Source organism: Panthera pardus, unplaced genomic scaffold (assembly GCF_024362965.1).
Source record: "Panthera pardus isolate Hobbes unplaced genomic scaffold, ASM2436296v1 HiC_scaffold_25, whole genome shotgun sequence".
NCBI lineage: Eukaryota > Metazoa > Chordata > Mammalia > Carnivora > Felidae > Panthera > Panthera pardus.
In genome coordinates, this window is record NW_026526821.1 from 44,530,357 (window position 1) to 44,549,179 (window position 18,823).

General features: G+C 46.3%; 1 protein-coding gene across 1 annotated transcript in view; it reads left to right on the forward strand.

Moving 5' to 3' along the window:
- The window catches only part of SLC24A3 (solute carrier family 24 member 3), a 479,630-nt gene that overhangs the window by 347,194 nt on the left and 113,613 nt on the right, over positions 1 to 18,823 (forward strand). The gene's annotated exons all lie outside the window — the stretch shown is intronic.

Consider the following 18,823-nt stretch of genomic DNA (forward strand, 5'->3'; position numbering starts at 1 on the left):
GTGGTGGGCTGGTTTGAAGGGCTAAGGAACAATCCTTTGAACCTTCTTTCACACCCTTTCTGAGGCCCCTCTGTTGTCTAGTCAGACGGCCAGGGGCTCCCACCCTGCCCATCTCTCTAATGCAGACTGGAGAGCCTCTGCAGGAGGCCCATGGCACAGCATTGCTGTTCTCCACTGCCTGTTTCTAACTGCCGTCATTTCATGCCAATGATTTGTCCAGGTTGCCTAGTGGGCTTGCTGCTTGTGGGTGACAGGCAGAGGGACACGTCAATCTCATCAGGAATTAGCTCCAGAGCCCCCAAGTGAAGGGTACTTCTGGAGCTCCTGGACAGCTGTGTCCACACGTGGTGATTGAACTCTCCCCAACTTGATAGACTGACATGTTCTTTTTTCTCATCCTTTTGATCCATCATGTCTGACCTTAGATTCTGTGGACCCACAATATGATGCTTTTTAGACCTCTTATAAATATAGTTAGTGCAAAAAAAAAAAATCACCCAAAAAAAAAAAAAAAACAAAAAAACAACGAGTCTCCATCCACGCCTTCAGTGCTGTTTGCACTTCCCTGGATCTCGTCTGTGTCCACCGTCTTCTTGTTGCCCTCCGGAGATGAATAGTCACATCCTGCAGAAGAAGCTGTTGCCATTCACACTCTCTTAATTAGCATTGTCACCATTAGCAGTATGATCATTAGGCTGGCCGTTATTCGTGTTGTCATTAGTTCATTAGTCATTTGTACCTGCCGCCTGATGGAAAGGCAAGCCCAAAGGGGGAGAAGCAACGTAAAGAAATGAAACAAGTGACTGGGAAGTATCTAGTAAATGCCATGCAACTAATTACATATGAAGTGGCTTGGATTCACTTGTATTCATAATTTATTAGCAATGCAGTTAATCACTGGCTTGGTTAGGATGCCTGCTTAGAAGGCAGATTGCTTCCTGAACTTTAGCATGTGCTGGTATCAGTCACTTTACTCCCTCTGGAAGGTCTTTGCCAAGCTCGTCTCACAACCCTGCACCATCATGGAGAGAAGAACCTACCACAACCTTGTAGCCCACATGATGATTCTGGGTGCTGGCACCTCCTTCTGCTTTTTCTTGTCTCCTCCCCACTTGGAGGTTGCTGAGACAATCCACCTCTCTTCCTTAGGAGTTTGTGGAGTCCCTGAAGTCTTCGCAGAGGGAGAAGAATTCTGTTTTAGAAAGAACGTGGGCCCAGGAACAGGACTGACCAGGGTTTGAATCCTGACGCTGCCATTTGCTGGCTGTGAAATCTTGGAGAAGTGACTTTATCGCTCCTCTGAGCGTGTTTTCAAATCTATGGAGCGGGTGGGTGTAAGCCCACCTACCACCTAGCATCACCATAAGGATGAAACGTTCACATGTTCATCATTAAGCAGGAGTCGGCCCACATGGTAAATGCTCAATAAAAGACACCATTATTAGCTCTCAGAAGAGCCATGGGGTCCTCACCTCCAAATCCCACCTTGTGTCACTATGATAATTTGGCTGAGAAGTTGATGGGATCAACTAGCTAGTGGAACAGCCATGGGATACCAGGTAGGGAAGGAAGGGAAGGTCAAGGAGAAGGTCTTCTACACGAAAACCAAAATGAAGAGATGTTGATCAAAGAACGATCTCAGAGGACTGGTCCTCGTCCCTGTGCTGTCTGATCAGCGGGAGGGAAAGAAAAACTGTGAGAAATGAACATTCCCTTACATATTGAGAAACAAACATTCCCAGGTGATGCAGCCAGTGCAGCGGAACATTACAGCAAGGGCTGGATATTGGGGATTGAACTGATTAATAAATCCAGTCATGGGTCTCACTTAGCATGGTTATTTATGTGGCTCCACACTTTCATTTGGCTGGGAGAACTCCCCGCCAGTGCCCGTGGGCCTCTTTCTAATGTATTCCGGCCTGAAGGGCTGCTCATGTCCAAGTCTGTTACTCCTCTGAAATCCAAGTAATTAAGCAGTAAGGTTTGAGTTCCTGTCTCAATTAGGGTTCTGATGAATTCGATGTAATTAAATGTCTGTCGTATTTGCAGTTTGCAAACATACCCAGTGCTTTGGTGTTCGCCTAAGGTGCTTTTGGGAGTTTTGTGGGACAAGAGGAAAATTGCTTCTGCGAGAGTGGTTTATAGAGCGGTTGTTGGCATCCCCACAAGACATTTACAGGGCTGTGGTCCTACAAGTTTTCTTTATTTAAAAACAAAACATAATAAGAGCGAGAACACTAAGCTCTGGATGCAACATACTAATGCATTTTGCATATTGTGTTGCAAGAACTTCATGCCAGTTTTGTGAAACAATGTACTTATGAATTTAAATCCACCATCCGGAGCATGTTAGGCTTTAAAGACAAAACCACAGAGAGTAAACAGTTTAAGTGCATCCCAAATTAGGACGCTCATATTCCGGTTATTCCAGGCTGGCACATGGCTCCGGTTTATAATAAAGAATTCCAGCATCAGCCCTCCTTGTATTCTCGAAATGTGCCTGCTGTTCTCCTGCGAGGTCCATCTAACCTTCGCTGATTTCACCTTTCTCTGTTAACGCCCTGTCCATGCTGGCCCCCATGCGCAAACCCGAGCAGCACCCAGAGGTTGCATATTTGACTTGACACCTGCCTTCAGTTGGGTTTCTGCAGGAGAATCTGAGCAATGATTCAAAGGCAGGTAGTTTATCTGAAAGGGGATCCCAGGACATGCCAGACAGAAGGAAGTGAGACTAAGAGGACAAAGTAGCCAAGGAAAGTGTGTTACCAAGTAAGATACCACTGTAAGCAGCTGGGATTTACTTCTGAGGGAATGGACGACTGTATGGAACACAGGTCCCTGAGGTATCCAACCCAAGGGGGAGGGAGCTGGGGCATTTATCCACCAACCTCCGCCAATCGTTGGTAAAGACTGCTTCTGCTGGACATGGGCAGGATGGACTTTGGAGCCCAGGGAAAACCCCCAAGCTAAGAGGCCTAGAGGCTGGGCCCTAGAAGGACCCAAAATGGTAAAAGTAGGGAGACAGGAGTGAACTCATAAAGCATTTGCTACAATCTTGACTAAGCCTTTAAAAATAAACCACCTGCAGGGTCTCATTCTCAGCTCCCCTGGATGAAACACAAGCTTTAACATTAGGCTGACTATTAAGAGTTCAAGGCCAGGACATCCTGCATTTAGGGAATTTCCTCTAGTGTTAAAAATAACAACTACCATTCTAGGTACTTGCTGCTTCCAGTTAGGACGCAGAAGGCCTTAGCTCCCATGGGAACACCAAAAAGCAGTCTGGATAATACAAAAATCATACTTGTATATAGGATATCAGAGAGTAATGGAGGCAGGAGAGACTTGATGAACTGTTTTCCAGAGAGAGGAGCCCTTTGTAAGAGAGCTGAGTCCTGGCAGGTCTGGATGCAGGGAGGACAGACGGCTGTGAAGATCCAGAACTTTGCCGGGTGGAGATAAGCCAACTGAGCTACTGGCAGTGCCGGAGACAGCTGGGATGTCCTGGAGTTTGTCACATACGAAGACTGTCACAAACAATAATAATTTGCTCGACAGAGGACACTGATCCTCTCCACCCCACCCCAAATTTTCTGGGAAAACAGAAGTGAAGGCAGGACTGAGAAGCAGAAAGAAACCATCCTATCTTCACCGTCTCTCACATTCTCCCAATACCCGAAATCGAGGAATCCGAAATCCAACCCTGAGAACTAGGAGACTAGCCCTTCCTTCAGAAGCTGGGGGTGGGAGGTAGGGCAGACCACAGGTGGCCCACCACTCAGTCCCCATCAAATGAGATCTGAATAATCACCTCCTTGCTTTAGCTTACCAGTGAGAGCAGACATGAAATTTCTGGGAGGGGAAACATCAGTAGTATTCTTCAGTTCTCACCCTTCTTCTGTATATAATTTCCAGGATGCAATAATAAAATCCAAAGCCTGTGAGGAGGCAGGAATAGGGCTCATAACCACGGAAAGCAGCAGCAGAAACAAGCCGCAGATGATATAGATACAAGAATTAGAAAAGAATTTAAAACATCTATCTTAAATGGGGACAGATGGGAAAAATAAATGAATGGATGGGTAATTTCAGCAGAGAAATGGAAAAAAAAAATTAAAAACCCAGATCAAAACTGTTTATCAAAAAGAAACCAATCCCAGCCATCATTTTTTAAGCATGCAGGCACTACAATGTGCCTTATAAATATTCGTAGAAATACACCTGTGACATTTTAAGACTGTATCGTCCTCATTTACAGCAAGGAAGCAGGTACCCAGGTACAGGAGAGGCTACCTTGAGGTGGTGAAGTGTGGTTGGAGCCCAGATCTGCTGCCTGTAAAATCCATTCTCTTTCTTCATGGGGAGCCTAGGACTTAAAACTCCCAGATGTTGTTATTGCATTATTATGATGATTTCTAGCATTTATGTGTTCTTTAGAAGTGTGGAGTGTAGGAGCTGGGGGCAATGCAAAGAATGGACCCGTCAGCACAATGGTGATGGTCCGGGATGGGTGAGCCCAACCAGTACTCAGCTAGAAGCTTCTCTTATAATCAGATGGCATCATCTACCGCCTGACTTTCACTTTCACAAAACAGAGGATTCTAGCTAATAAACACAGTGAGAAGCCCACAGACCACCCTGGTTTACCCTGGACACCTTAGTTTTTAGCTTATTGTTCTCTAGACAAAACCCGACACATCTTATCATGTTCCAGTTCTGATTCCCCAAGAGGCTGGGGGACTGAGAACAGGGACTCGGGGCTGGGGGACTGAGGCTATAACCCCCCTACACACACACACACACACACACACACACACACACACACACACATTCCTGAAAACAGGGGCTGGAGGTCTGTCATTTACCCCAGAAAGGGAGATGAAAGTGCACGAGGGAGAATGAGTAGTCCATGGAGTACTGGAGGGTGCTGGTGAAGGCCTCACCTGAAGGCAGGATGCTTTAATATTTGATTCAGTGAGTAGGAGAGGAAAATTTGTGGGCCGGGAGTCACCACAGGTAGGGTCAGGTCTGTCTGGAGCAGTCACTGGATCTATCACATTCCAGTAAAATATGAGTTTCTTCCAGTGACACCTGATGGCCACCTGCCCCAGGAAGAGCTTGCTAGAAGACATCCTCAGCCCTAGTTGAGACCAACTGAAATCAGAAGAGCAGATGTGCCTGCTTGCGCCCCACCTGCAGGCTCAGCTCAACTCACATCTCAGACCGAGGTTGGCCTTGGGCAAGAGGCAGTCTTCACTGGGCAGTTGGCCCAGGCGGCATGAACTGTCCCCCCCCTTGATGCCCCAGTCCTGTAACTGGCTGCCCTCACTGTCTCTTGGCCATTTGTTTTCCCTGGCCATTCCCCACTTTCCCTTCAAGGCCGGGTAATAATCTTCCCTTGACACACACTTGTTCCTGGCCTAGAGTTCCATTAATATTACCCACCCAGCTCTGCACTGCTCCATCTGGATGGCCTCTGCATCCTCAACCCAGATCTCTTTGTTAGCTTTGACTTGGGCTTACAACACCTGTCTCTGGCTTGTTCTGCTTCCTTGCAATGTCCTCCTGAAGTCAGATCTATTCTTGGACCCACATTTAGCTGAGTTAAGAGGCTTTCAGTTTCAGGTAACAACAACCACAACAACAAAGCACCTCTAACTGCTCTATTAAATGAAGGGAATTTATTGGTGTCTCTAAAAAATACAGAGGAAAATGGACATCAGGCATCGTAGTCTCAGGGCTCCAGCCCATTTTCTGTGATTCTTTTATCACTAACCTTCTCTGACTCCTTCATCAGACTATCCTTCATGGCAGAGGACTATAGCAGTTTCACGACTCACATACACACACCACATTGACAGGGAGAGAAAGAGAACGTCTCCCCCGCCACCCTACCTCTCATCCTCCACCTGGCATGATCAAGCAAAAATCTGATTGGGCCACCTTGGGTCACCTGACCATCCCTGAACCAGCCACTGTGGCAAAGGAACTAGAGTAACCAATTGGCTTAGGTTAATCAAGAACCACACACCCATTTTCTTCTTCTGCCCAGAGCTAAGAATGTGATGAGTTCCACCCCAAATACATAGCTTTTGGACCCTGATTATCATACAAAGCAGATAAATGTCTCCTGCACAAAGCCTGTGTCAATGGTTGCTTTCCCTTGGCTGGTGTAGCACAAATGATAAAATGCCCAGGCCCATCACAGGTCTTTGTGTGTGAACACAGGTCTCTGTGTTGTGAACAGAGACCATCACGGGTCTTTGTGTGAACACATTCCTTTCGGGCAGATCACTTAGTTGTGGGATTGCTGGGTTGTGTGGTATGTTTGCAAGAAAGTGCCAGCAGTTTTTCAGAGTGACTGCACCATTTTGTATTCCCCGCAGTATGTGAGACTCCAAATGCTCCTTATCATCACCAGCACTTGGTGTTGCTGGTTTTGCTTTATTTCGGTTTTAGCCATTCTAGTGAGTGTGGTTGGCTTTAGTTTGCATCTTCCTGATGAGTCATGGTGTTGGGCATCTTTTCACATGCTTGCTTTCCATCCAGTATCTTCTTTGATGGGGACTTTGTTCAAATCTTTGCCCAATTTTTTGATTGGAGTTTTTGTCCTCTTCTGTCACTGTCACTTCTGTCACTGGACCCTCTAACCATCTCATTTGACTTCCCCTCTGAGTCGTTCTGTCCAATTCATTTCCATTTCCAAATCAACAGAGAGTAAGGCCATTAGACATGATTTAAAGTGATCATGGCAATATTTTATTTTGTTGCTCTCATGTGGGTTTACAAGAGATGTACTCAGAAACAGTACTCCTTGGGTGTGTGGCAAAAAATGCTAAGGTCACCTCCCTTCATCCAGCCTGACTGTGCATAGCAGTCACTGAGATCTGAGACACATCATTCCAGAAATGTGAGGAGGAAAATGGGAGTCTCTGGTAGCCGGGGCTGAACATTCCTCTCATGTAATTAAGTCTCACGTAGCTCCTTGAAAGTGAGCAAAGGGGATGGGGTTTCAGGTTGCTGGTTACCTCCTTGGGAGGACTGTTCTCAGTGTTGGCAAAGACTTTCAACTTACAAGGAGACCAGAACCTTACAGCCATCACAGCTGGGCACCACCCCATGAACAGAGTCCATCTTTTAGGCACAAATAACATTTCTTTTCATGCTCATGCCCAAGTGGATACGACGTCCCCCACACTGCTTCCTGGGGTGGACATGTGGGGCTCTTAGCAGGAATCTACCCTGTGGGCTGGTGCCACATTGAACCAGAGCAGGCTACCCCTTAGTGACATCACAGAAAGAGATATAAACTGTGAGCAGACAGTTTATAGGTCCTTTTTCCCAACCAGCAGCTGAACCTGGGGTTGACTGAGGATGAATGCAGGGAAGACAAAAGTCTGTCTGACAGGCAGATGCTTGTTTTAGGTAGTATTTCTCTTTAGTCCTTACTCTGTGCCAGGCACTGTTCTCACCACTTTGCCTATAGTAACGCCCTTCATCCTCACAACAGCCCTGTCCCGAGGACACTGTTTTTAGAAAAGAGGAAACTGAGACTCTGAGAGGCTAGGCAATGTCCGTCACAGAACCAGTAATTTGAGAGGCTTTTAGGGCTGCAGGGGTCCAGGCAGCAGCACCGAAGTGACTAGTTGTCTCTCTGGCCCAGCTCAGAGAGCAGATTTAGCCTGAGCCTCACCCTCCCTCCATATTACAGCCATCCACACTAGCCCTCAAGGGACCCTCACATGCTCCCTCACCCCCACATGTAATGTGTATGTGGTGTCTGCTGAGCTTATATTCTTCTGGCAGACTCCAGCATCTTGGGTCTGGGCACCCACACTTGGGCTCCATGAAAGCTCCAGGGGGGCCCAGGCACCCCGGCACTTGGCACAGAGACCCCCTTAAAGACACTTGCCCTTTATTCACAGCCAGAGCCTGCAGACAGCCCTAGGGGAGGTGAGGAATTCTAATCATGGCCTTCTAATTCCACCCCAGGCAGAAAGTTGCTGGAAAGCTTCCCGTGATAAAAGAAAACACAATGTTACCAAGTCATGAAAGCATATCTGCAGCAGGGCAAAGAAGGCCTTCTGCCAGGTGGCCATCAGAGTCCACCCTGGTCTTAGCTCTTGTCACCTCCTCTCCCTGCTCCCCCCCCCCCCCCCCCGCACACACATATACAGAGGGCATTGCATGAGCTATGACAGAACAGAACAGATTTTATGCTTTGGTTCCAGGGAGCTGTGGGCCGTGTGTCCATGGCATGAGCCATTGCCAGTCCCAGATGCCAAGAATACCCAGTACTTAAAATCCCAAGCTTGTCTGCACAACGATGTTAATTAAAGGTGTTTTGTCTCTTTGTATTATCATCTGTGAATTTGAAGTCAGGGTAGTAATCCATCGATTGTGTTCTGGGAGGAAATGTTTATTATATTCTTTCTTTGGGCAGTAATTTCATTCATTGATGCAACAAATGTTTACTGAGTACCTAGTATGTACCAGGCACTGGTCTGGGCACAGAAGAGATGCTAGTGAAAAAATTACATTCTAGTAGTGGGATGTGGGATGTTAAATACCCAACAAAGATAATAGGTTGATAGATGAGATAGAGGACAGATAGAGTGATAGAGTTTGAGGTACCTAGGTGGTGTGGTAGTGAAATGAGGAGATGACATATGATGCCAGGTGGTGGTCAATGCTAGGAAGAAAAATAAAGCAAATTCAGGGTCACAGAGAGTAGGTGGGAGAAGAGAAGGATTTAGAAAGGGGTTTCTAGGGAAAGCACCTTTGTAAGTGTTGATAATTTTATGGAGTGAGAAAATACTACTCTGTTCCACTCCATGAAGAAAATGGCATCATCTGAAATGAAGATTCTGGTTCTGTGCACTGTTTTGAACATTTGAGTCTCTCAGAGCAGAAGGAACATGCCATTCAAGCAGATAGACAGCTCTTGCCCTGGGACAGTGTAAAAGGCTGGCCTGCTAACCTCACAAGGTAGAATAAGAAAACACCAATGCCAAGGGCAACAGGAAAGGTGTATGCAGTGACCACCACCATCCCCAGCAACCATGAGATGCATGAAGAGGCTGCAGAACCGTAGGGAAGCACTTTTCTGCCAGTGGGGAATCATGGTGTGTGGTGTGAGCTCCCTGAGGGTCCAGCCTGGATACACCTATTTCCAACTATATTTGAGGTACTGAGGGTGCCCCCTGCATATGGTAAGCACTCAGTCGATCTGTGGTAAGTGACTGACTGATAACACCACCCTGGACATGGGGCAGGGGGAGGATGGATATATGGATCAGATGTATGGATATATGTGTCACATAAGTTGGCACAAACACGCTCAGGAACTCTGTGACAGGTGTTTGGGGGATAGACGGATGAAGGGATGAATGTCACAACTTGCCACCAAGTACCTCAAAGACAAAGTGGATTGGAACAGCAGAAACTCTCTGGGAAGGGTTTGAGACAAAGTCGTGAGATCTAATTAGTGATTTTATGCGGACTTCCATTCTTGGCTCCATTCACTGCCTATTATGTACAGGCATAGGGCATACAGAGGTAGACAAGATTGGACAGGTTCCTGCCTTTCTAGATCTCGTAGGCCAGTAGGGAAACACAGGCAAAGAGAATGTAAAGCAATAAATGATCAAGTAATAGCACAAAACAGGAAGTTCTTAAAGGAAGTACATTGGAATAGGAGATGACGGGTGGTCAGGAAAAGCGTGTCAAAGCACCCCAAATCATGAAGGCAAACTCCATGGAAATCTGGGGAAGAGGAGTGGGTGTTCAGACAGCAAAAAGCATGACATGTTCATGGGTCAGAGAAAGGGCCCATTTGGAGCCTAGTGAAGGTGGAGTGTGGCTGAGTGAGAGTTCTGGTGGAAGCAGATTGTGGTGGGAAGCCATTGGAGTTTGTAAGCTATAGAGTAACATGACCTATTTTGTAATTTGGGAGATTTAGTCCAACTACCCTGAGTAAAAAGGCACCCTGTGGAGACAAGATGGTGGCAGGGAATCTAGTTAGGCAGCCTGTGGTGAGGCGTGAGTTGAATTGGGGGCAGTAATGATGATCAGAAGAGGTTGTTTGATTTAGAATATTTTTGGAGACAGCACCAAGAGGATTTACTGACAAATTGGAAATGGAGATGACAGAATGAGCTAAATCATGGAAGACTCGGGACTTTTGCCGTGACCCATGTAAATGGGTCCTGGTGATACAAATGGGTCCAAATCAATCATGAGAAATGAGGAGGGTTTGTTTTCAGAGAAGAGCCAGCCTATCCTCTAGCATATTCTAAATTCTATCCTGGTGTGTCAGGTCCAGAAACCTGGTAAGGGGGCCAAAATGCATTGTTAGATTTTATTTTATTTTTTTTTTTAATTTGAAGTCTGATCAGCCATCTGTTATTCACCAGCCACTTTGCTGGGCAGCTTTCACCACTAACAGTCGTTCTCAACCAGCCTGAGCAGCCCAGCCCAGCTGTCTTACAGAGACACCATTCCTCTTGGGGTCATTTGAGGTGAAAGCCCTGATTAGCTCCTTCTAGGACCTCAGATGCGGTGACACCTGAGTCCTGAATGGCATTGCCCATCTCATATCAACCTCAGTCTTTGTGCATTTACAGCTGACACCTGGGAGCTCCATAGACTGCTGGTAGTCATGCTCTTGCATGTGGTGAAGCCAGATAAGACCTTTGAAATCCCTACCATATTCTCTATCATTTCCTTTCCCCTACCTTCCCTGGGTCCAGAGAGAGCTGGGATATTTTATCAGATCATACTAGGCTGCGGTACCATGGGGGCATCTTTATCCCGACAAGCCCTGTCATTACTTGCGAAGTCACTAGGACTCAGTTTGCAACTCGAAAATGGGGAAGCAACCAAGGAAAATTCTGTAGATTTTGTTTTGCTTTTTTTTTTAATATAGCAAAACACTTTTATAGTCCAACCTTTTCTATTCCAGACCACTCTCCTTTTATTTATGTGAAGTAAGACATTTATGCCCTCCTGATCCATCTGCTCTTTCCTGCAAGGGAAATATCACTCTGCATTTAAATGGAAACCTTAAGACTGGACCTGAGCCTGAATCTTCAAGTGAGAAATAAAAAAAATATCATTAACCTTTCCAGATAGCATGCAGACCATTTGGGGCAACGGGAGAGCTCATGTACCAAATGTCTGGCTTTTACAGGCAAAGTAAGATGGAGTAGAGGTTGGCCTGGGGCTTCCCTCCCCCTGACTCAACCAAGGGGCAGCTTCTGTTTACACAGCAGGGAGGGGAACTCTCTTTCCTGATAGTGGATATACATGAGCGGCCACTCTCCAGGAAATTGGGGAAGAAAATGGCTTGGGTGTGCTTTATTTGTTTGTGAATTTTTTTCCCCAAGGTCAAACTGTGGCTGCAGTTGGGGCATGGAAAATTAGATTTAGGATCCTGGATGCAGTCGTCCCCAGTGGGGGGACTCAGGTCTAGATCAGTTATTAGATAGCATGAGACCACTGGCCTTCATCATGTCAAGATCTTGGTCATCATACAGTAAATCTTCTTTTTCCCACTCCCTTGCTCTGTCTCTGATCACTGTGACACATAGCTGCTAAAAATATGGGTTCTAGGCTCCCCATAGTGTCTTTGCCTCGTTTCCTTTTTTGCTTTTTAACAATATATACCATTCTTCTGCTTCCAGTTACATTCTATTTTTATTTCCAGTTAAAGACAGTTTTAGTATGAACAACTCATGTTTACTGGGACTTCATATGAATTAATACAAAATTATGTCTATATTAACTCAGGTAATCCTTCCATCAACCCCGTGGCATAGCTATTATTTTTCTCATTTTACAGATGAGAAAATTGAGCCCAGAGAGGAAAGTGGGGAAATTTGCCCCAGAACACACATCCAGGAATAGCAGAGTTGGGATTCAGAACTAGGCAGTCTTGTTGTAGAATTTGTATCCTTAATCACAGTAGAGCAAAAACCAGCAGAGCAAAACAACGCAGGGAGGTCTCTCATGGTAGAAGCTCGTAGAAAAACACGTCTCACGATTGAAGAGAGAGGTCCTCCCAGAATGTCAGATAGCTCTTCTCTCTGGTCTAGAAGTGTCTACATGAATGGGGTTTCCTTGAAGTCTTTCTGTTTTAGAACTTCTTATAGAAAGTGCTGAGATGGACAACCTCGGAGGACTGTGAGTGAAAACCAAGATGATGTCTTGCTTCAGAAACAGACTCTTCTGAGCTACATTTGTACATGCTCTGACTATGGCAGGTATTGAAACGTGGCATAGCATGGAATGGATGTCAGAGCCCTTTCTATTGCCATGGCTACAGTGCCGTGACCTTCCACAGCACAGAACAGCAGAAGGCTTGCCCTTCCAATGTCCCACATTGATGAGAGTTGCCCCTGACTGGTTGGCCCAGCCCTTTGTGCCCTTGGCCTATGGTCTTTCTTTTAGGGGAGTCCACTGCATTTCGGAAAAAGGAGGAAAGGTGGAGAGGGTCCACCAGGTGGGTTCTTACTGGACTCAGGGAGGCAAAGCTCAGGGATAGGGATGTTCCTGGTGAAGATGCTGGTTTCCTTTTTGGAAACACAGGTGTTTTGGAGCCGTTGGATGGCTTGGATTTGCCTATAACACCTGTGAAGGCCCAGGGCCCAGGTTGAAGGCCCACGGGAGTCTTCCTGAGAGAAGCCTCAGTGTTCTCTGCACAAAGTTGTGAACCAAATTGAGGCAGAAAACCTCTGACTTTTACCCAGGTGATAGGTTCATCTTCTGGCCGTCTTGGCTTCCCCTTGCCTCTAGCCACAACTGCCAAACCCTGCCATCTCCCCCTGGGAACCCCAAGAGAGATTTAGAAGCAAAAGGATCCTTACAAATAATCAAGTCTCTGGCTCTGATTTTGCCAGAATTGGGGCTGATTTCACTAGTCCTACTGAATCCTGGCCCTACATTCTATGGGGTTTTGGTCTGAGCCCTCCTGGCCAAGCTATAGCATCTGCCCACTGAAGGTCCCCAGCTGTTGAGCCAGGTCACTCAGTGGGGGGTGGTGATGCATACTGGCTTTTTATGTTTCCAACTTTGGTACCGTAATTTCTCTCCTTTTACAAAGAAAAGAGCAGTGTGAAAGGGGGTGGTCCATAGTGGGTATTTCTGAGGTTGTTTGTGGGCTTTTAATGCTCGTGTCAAGCAAGCTCCACCAGAGATGGAAATTAATGGACTCCACAGATAGTCTTGAATTGACTTTGTATATGGGGTTTGTTTGTTTGTTTTTTAGTTTTTTTTTTCTTTTTAGAGAAAGATAGTGTGTGTGAATAGGGGTGAGGCAGAGAGAGAGGGAGAGAGAGAATCCCAAGCAGGCTCTGTGCTCTCAATGTAGAACCGATGTGGGGTTCAAACTCACGAACCAGGAGATAATGGCCTGAGTCAAAAATCAAGAGTCAGATGGACACTTAACCAACCACACCACTCAGGTGCCCCTTGACTTTGTCTTTGTGACCAGATCCTTTGGGGGTCTGAATACCCATTTGACTGGTGGTGCTGACTGGTGTCAAACCACTTAGCCACTGTTAGAAAGGAAAGTCCTCTCCCCATCAGAAGAAAGAAGGGTCCCGGAGCTTTCAGAGTTTCCAGACACATTTTGCCTTCAGTTCTTTGGTTGTCGTTCATGAAATTGTTTGCTCATCCTGACATTAGGTGTGTTGTCACCAGCCTTGGAGCCACATATGTGCATAACCCAAGAAAATGCTGTGAATTCCTGGGGTACCAACTGCAGCTGTCCTTGGTGCCCTGTTCCCACTGAGCCTGGTGCACATGAGAGCAGCTGAGCCTCCTTCTCTGTCATTTCTGGGTCTGCGTGATGCCCATCATTCCAGATCTGTGCCAGGATTTCCAAGGAAGGCCTGAGACTCCAGTTGCATTATCCCTCAAAGGGTAGCCCTGGACAGCACCAGTGCAGTGCAGTCCAGTCACTTACTCCATCAGTGATCATTCACTGGGCAATAGTTCTAGTGCTTAGGGAAGTGACTGCAAGGCAGGACAGGCCCCTGTGCCCTTGTGCTGCTTATATTCCAGTCAAGGGGAGACTGATGGTAAACAAGCACACGATAAACCACCAAGGTAGTTTGAGATAGGAGTGCTCCAAGGATAATAAAATAGGTCACCTTGGTGACTAGCAGGGAGTGAGGGGTGGGATGGGACCATCACATAGGCTGCAGGAAACAAAGGACTCTTTGGGGCTGTGGCAAGATTGGTACAAAGGAGGAGCCATGTAAACACCTAGAACATTCCAGGCAGAGAACTTCCATGCAAGGATCATGAGATGGGAGCAAAGGGGAAAGTTGGGGAGGAGAAAGGAAGCCAGTGCTTCTGGAGATCAGGGAGCTGTGGGGGAGAGTCTGGAGTGAGGTAGGGCCAGCTCCTAAAGGCCCTGGTGAGGGGTTTGTTGCAGTCAGGACAGTGTTGTAGAGAATTCCTTGGGGGCATTTTCCCTGGTGAGAGGTCAGAGAAGGTGGAAAGGATCAGAAATCTTCATGTTAATCTTGGTCTGTCAGGGTGTTAGATGGTTCTAAAACCAGCTTAATACCACATGGGCAGCATGTCTAAAGCCACCCAAGTATGAGTCCCCATGACATCTGCCTTTGGATGCTGGCTCAAAACCCCCAATCACTGACTCTGAGGAATTTCCCCAGTGACCCTCCTACTCTCCCTCAGCTCTCACCAGCTTTTGTTCTGTTCCTGTAAGAGTGTGCAACCCATTAGCCTTAGCCACCTTCTCCTCTTTGTCATATTCCCAATCCTTTTATCCTTCAAATTCGCGTGAACCATTTTGATTAGCTAGTCCCAAGCCTTGATGTTTGCCTCCCCCACTCAGGGGCCCATTTCCCCTCCCTCCCAAGCCCATATTGGGACACTTGGTTTATGCCACTTCCAGGTGCAAGAGTTAAATCGGAAAGTTATCCGGGTGCTGAAGTATTGGCATTCGCTTAGGCAGTCTGGTGGTTTATTATGAACAATGGATCGAAATATTTGAAATTGGGACTGTCTTCAGAGAGGCTCTTTTGTTCACGGCCCCTCACAGTTTAAGACGAGCCAACTCTCAAGTATTACTTTTGGGTTGTAATTAGTCAGATTTCTACTCAGGCCCAGTTTCCCCTACTTCCTAGACTCTGCCTGTGGTGCCTAAACTGAGTGTACCCCATAGTATTATTCTCTCCCAGACTATCGTCGGCCTAAATCCTAGTGAAAGGGGACAGGCTTCACTAAGAGCCAGACACTACATATGCATTTTCTTGTTTATTCCTCATAATAACATTACGGTGTCATTACCCTAACTTGAAAAATGAAGATACTTGACAAATGCAGTAGCAAGCCTCCAAGATGGCATCTCATTTCCTGGTATTCAGGCCTCTTGGCTCCCCTCCCATAGTGAACAAGGATCACCCACGTAGCCAATAGTATACTGTGGAAAAGGCAATGTGTGTGGCTTCTGAAGCTGGCCAGAAAAGGCACCATAGCTTCTGCCTCACTTTCTCTCTTGGATCACTTGCTCTGTGGAAAGAGGCAGCCATGTTGTGAGGACACTCAAGCAGCCCTGTCGAGAGAGAGAAACTGAGGCTTCCTGCCAACAGCACCAACCTACTCGCTCCATGACTGAGCTACTTTAGAAGCAGCTCCTTCCACTCCTGTAAGTCATCAGATGACACTGGCCCCAACTAACATCTCTCCTGCAACCTAGTGAGACCTTGAGCCAGAATGACCCAGCTGAGCCATTTCCAAATTCCAAACCCTCAAAAACTCTGTGAGGTAATAACTGTTTATTGTGTTTAGTTGCTTCGTTTGGGGCAAGTTTGTTACATAGCAGTAGGTAAGTAATATGGTAAAAGTTGTCCCCATTTGACCCATGACAAAGGCTCAGAGATATCAGGGACTTGCTAGGAGGTGGCAGAACAGGCACTCAGGCCCACACCTGTTCTATGGAATAGTCTATGCTCCTACCTCCCTGCACGGCTGCCTGTGGCATCTGACTTTTGACCGACAAGTAATACCAGGTAGAAGCAACAGACTGCACTGACTTCATCTCAGTCCTGCAGTGGTCCTAGATTTGGGGAGACCCAAAGCAGTGTGGAATGGTCAAAGACCAAGCAAAGAGGTAATTTCACAATCTGTATGAAGCACTTCACTGATCAGATTTAATTAAACCTCCATACTCACCCTGTTCAACCACATCTGTCTGATGTTTAGACTTTCACACTGTGTTGATTTCTATTTTTTCCTCTATAATTTTTTAAATCACTTAAATTCACTGCCTAAATAGTCTGCTTCCAATTAGAACTTTTACTAAGCTTTCCCCACCAAAAAGATCTTTTCTTTTTTTCATTTCTTTACTTCTTCCTTCCTCCCTCACTTCCTTCCCTTCCTCCCTTTCCCCTTTCCTTCCTTTTTTCCTTCCTTCCTTCCTTCCTTCCTTCCTTCCTTCCTTCCTTCCCTTTTCCTTCTTTCCTTTCCTTTCCTTTCCTTTCTTCTTTTGTTTTCTTTGCTTTTCTTCATCTTTCTTTCTTTCTTTCTTTCTTTCTTTCTTTCTTTCTTTCTTCCTGTAAAATATAGCTTTGGTGCTACAATGTAATAAATAGTAACATGTGAGTTTCTGAAAATGATGTCAACTGATTCTTAGGATTTTTTAGAAATTTATGTTGACTGCCATTAAGAGATGCAGGTCCAATTCCACAGACTAGTGTTCGAATTATCACCAGATTTGCTCATCCAGAACCATAACACGTGCTGTCTTCATTTTGAAAAGATATTCTTTACAGCACAAGCTTTCTCACATCCACCTGTGGAGACTCTGTTTAGGGACCTGATTTTTTCATCATTTTCTCCAGCAACTCACAACCACTAAATTGTCAGAGCTGCAGTTTTCCCATGAATCAGTCTACTGAACTTGGCCACACCAAAATAAAACTGGTACAACCTAATAGCTATGGAAAGAAAAAGGAAGTTGTACCTATGAGGCTGCTTTTCTTCCGAGCTCTTCCATTGAATGGTGGCTGGAAGCAGCAGTAAGAGTGGGATGTGAAAGGAAGAGGCTGTCCCTCACCTGTTCTTGCTCTGAACAGCTATGACCACTATCTGAAGCCATTCTGACACCCAGCTTGAATTCCTAGCCTGGCAGTAGTTGTCCCTGAAGCCTGAAATCATCCTTAGTTTGGGCCTCCTGATGCCCCCAACTGGGCCTGCTCTTTGGCCATGGTGAATGGCCCAGCAAAGGAGAGCTGGCCTAACTAGCCAGCCACCCCCCCCCCCCACTTTCTTTCTGTCCCTGAGATAAAGTGGGCCCTTGACGTCATGCCCAGGGCTCAATGCTCAACAGACTCCTCCCCTTGAGAGTTATTCTGTGGTGCAGATGAGGGTGTGCTGCCTGCTTAGGTTCCACGTGAACATGCTGCTCACTGATGTGTGTGGACTTGTCTTGTTCTAATTACTACCTGCTGAGTGCTTAGGGCTTCCAGCATGGGGGAGGGGGACTTCTGTCACTTAACAGAGCTTCTTACAGCAGAGATGATTCTGGTTGGGAATGGTTCAGGCAGTGCCCGTGGAATTAATGGCAGTTGGTATTGATTTTATTTTTTATTCTGTAGCTCAGAGTGTTTAAAAATTGGTTGGTACTGAAATGCAGAAACACATTTCTTATAATGGATTTCAAGCTCCAATGAAGCTTTAAAACCTCTCTGTAAATATGACTCTGAACTATTAGTTTGCAAATGCTATTCATCTGACTTTGAGCAGTGAAGTTTTAAAGCCCAAGGAAGTATGCTAACTAACCTCTTCTCTGTCCATAAATATAAATAGAGAGCATCTGTGTGTCCCTCATGTGTAAGAGGGAGATTGGAGGGACATAGGGAATGCAGGACTGGGGATGTAGAGAGAAGAACGCCAGGGAAGGTCACGAACCACAGGACAATGATCAGGGCAGATGGGTGGGCTGATATTCAGAAGGAGGTGTGGCTTGTCCACACACACAGTTAGTAACTGTCAGACTGTGAACTGAACCCTATTGTGGTGCATTGAGTCCAGCCTCTTTTGGCCATTCCAGTGTGTATGTGCGTGGAGTGTGACCAAACTGTGCTTTGTACCTGGTTCACCTGTCAGTCCTGCCCCACTGCAGCCCCTCAGGCCCTTTCATGAATTAATGATTGGACATGTGGGCATGAAGGAGAGATGGACAAGTTGAGTGGGTCCAGACAGTTATAGGGAGCCAGCAGAAAGATGAATCAACTCAAAGGTACTCTTTGAGAACCTATAAGAAACAACTCACCTCCTTATCCCACCCCCACTTCCCAATGTACACACACACACACACACACACACAGTCACATGCCTATAAAGTGACTTACTATAAGGAATAGATTCATATGATTATGGAGGCTGAGAAGCCCCAAGATCTGCAGGGTGGGAAAGCAAGCTGGAGCCCTGAGTCCAAAGGCCTAAGAACCATGAAAGTCATTGGTGTAAGTTCCAGTCCAAGTAGAAAGGCAGCAGACAAGTGTCCTGGCCCAAAGACAGGCAGAGAGAAAGAATCATTTCTTTATTCTCTTCAGGCCTTCAATAGATTGTATGAGGCCCACCTACATTGGGGAGGGCAGTCTCATCCAGAAACACCCTGGCAGACATGCCTGGAAGTAATGTGTAACCAAATGTCTGGGTACCCCCATGGTCCAGTCAAGTTGATACAGAAAATTCACCATCCCACCATCTCATCTGAGTTCTTCAAGTTCATTGAGTACACACCCTTTCTGTTCTGTCTCACACTTTAAGCCTCAGATGGCAGACGCTC